Source organism: Salvelinus sp. IW2-2015, linkage group LG37 (assembly GCF_002910315.2).
Source record: "Salvelinus sp. IW2-2015 linkage group LG37, ASM291031v2, whole genome shotgun sequence".
Taxonomy (NCBI): domain Eukaryota; kingdom Metazoa; phylum Chordata; class Actinopteri; order Salmoniformes; family Salmonidae; genus Salvelinus; species Salvelinus sp. IW2-2015.
This window is the reverse complement of record NC_036876.1, coordinates 420,957-423,068: the sequence shown is the minus strand read 5'-3', so window position 1 is coordinate 423,068 and position 2,112 is coordinate 420,957. Positions and strand designations below refer to the sequence as shown.

Here is a 2,112-nt window from a genome sequence, read left to right as displayed (position 1 = left end):
TCTTGTCTCCCATCTCCACTGCCTCCTCCGTCTCCCCCGTCTCCACTGTCTCCCCTGTCTCCCGTCTCCACTGTCTCCCCTGTCTCCCCTGTCTCTGTGTCTTCCCTGTCACCCCTGTCTCCTCTGCCTCCCCTGTCCTCCCTGTCTCCCGTATCTTCCCTGTCACCTCTGCCTCCCCTGTCTCCTCTGCCTCCCCTGTCTCCTCTGCCTTCCCTGTCACCCTGTGTCTCCTGTGTCTCCCCTGGCCTCCCCTGTCTTCCCTGTCTCCTCTGTCTTCTTCTCTGCCACCCCTGTCACCCCTGTCTCCCTGTCTCCCTGTCTCCACTGTCTCCCCTGTCTCCCCTGTCTTGCCTGTCTCCCCTGTCTTCCCTGTCACCCCTGTCTCCCCTGTCTCCCGTGTCTCCCCTGTCTTCCCTGTCACCCCTGTCTCCTCTGCCTCCCCTGTCTCCACTGTCACCCCTGTCTCCCCTGTCACCCCTGTCACCCCTGTCACCCCTGTCTCCTCTGCCTCCCCTGTCGCCTCTGCCTCCCCTGCCCTGTCTTCCCTGTCTCCCCTGTCTTCCCTGTCACCTCTGTCTCCCGTGTCTCCTCTGCCTCCCCTGTCTCCTCTGCCTCCCCTGTCTTCCCTGTCACCCCTGTCACCCCTGTCTCCCGTGTCTCCCCTGTCTCCACTGTCTCCCCTGTCAGCTTCATAGAGAGGATAGTGATTGTTGACGATGAATAATGACCAATAATTACCATAACGGTGACTCTACTATCTGACTGAAACAATTTGACAAAGCAGAGAACTGCTGTACTTTCTGGGGAAATCTGATTCACAGCTAACAGTAATATATACTCCCCAAGGACTCCCTCCCTCCTTCAATCGCTCCATCTCACCAGAACTCTGCGGCTCTTCTGTAGCGTGACGTTGGCGTTGGGAAGGTAGACTGTAACAGAGTGCACGTAAGACGCCTCTGGTTGGCCGCGCTCCTCATTCTTCGCCACGATGGTGAACGGAGTTACCTTGGTGGAGTTACACACCTGACAGAGAGAGAGAGGGAGGGAGGGAAAGAGAGCGATGGGGGGATGGAGGGAGAGATCGATTACACAGAGGGAGTGTGGGAGAGAGATGGGGAGGGAGGGATGGATGGAGGGAGAGACAGAGAGATGGGGATGGAGGGAGATGTTAAAGGGAGGGAGGAGAGGATTACATTACTCACCTCTACCAGGGTGTAGGTACAGGTACCCATAAAGGTGTGCATGACAGCGTCGAAGGTGTAGTAGTGAGGATCTCCAGACACATGACACACACCCAAACCTATAGAAATTACAGAGATAGTGAAGTCACAGTGTTGCTGCGTTTGATGGGCTAAAAACTATCAATGATATTTTTGTTGTCCCTGTAACAGTTGTGAAATATAGAACAAAGACAACTGAGCCTGATAATGAAATTGTGACATGATATTTGAAGGATGTTAAATGTCTACAGTGGGTGTGGTATTTACCTGTTGAGACACATCCCAGCTCTCCCTCCAACACCTTACATTCCTGGGCGGGGCTACACTGCCACGGCTCACAGGTCATGTTGTTGCCAGGGTTACACCTACAACGCTCCGAACAGTCCAGCTCAGTGAACCAACTGTCTCCCACCTAGGACACGCACAGACATACACATCTGCCACAGCAATACGAGCTAGCCTTCAACATAGTCTACCAAATGTAGAGTGCTAAAAGCTAAGCTGTGCTTTTGCAAACAGAGACTCAAACTAAAACTCTTTCAAACGGTTTATGAGATGACTTGAACTCTAGCTAATGTTATTCCCACGAGTTCCAGGCATCGTATTGACTTCTGTGAAAGCAACGATAAAACGGTGACTCTCTTGCTTACCGGTCTATAGTTGTTATCCTCGTCGGTGCAGCCACACTGGCTGGGTGGGACACACTTGTCTCCGCTGAGGAGCAGTCCGAGGTCACACACACACCCCTCTACACAGGGCTGGTTACAGGTGGAGTTGAAAGTAGGGTTCTGACAGCTGGAGGGACAGGCGCTACCACAGGGCTCGTAGTGGCTACCTGGGAGACACTTCAGAGCTGGGGGGGAGATGGGGGACATGTTGGTTCATCTCAATA

General features: G+C 53.6%; 1 pseudogene; it reads right to left on the bottom strand.

Moving 5' to 3' along the window:
- Positions 1-2,112, bottom strand: part of LOC111960119 (zonadhesin-like) — a 40,017-nt pseudogene that overhangs the window by 13,251 nt on the left and 24,654 nt on the right.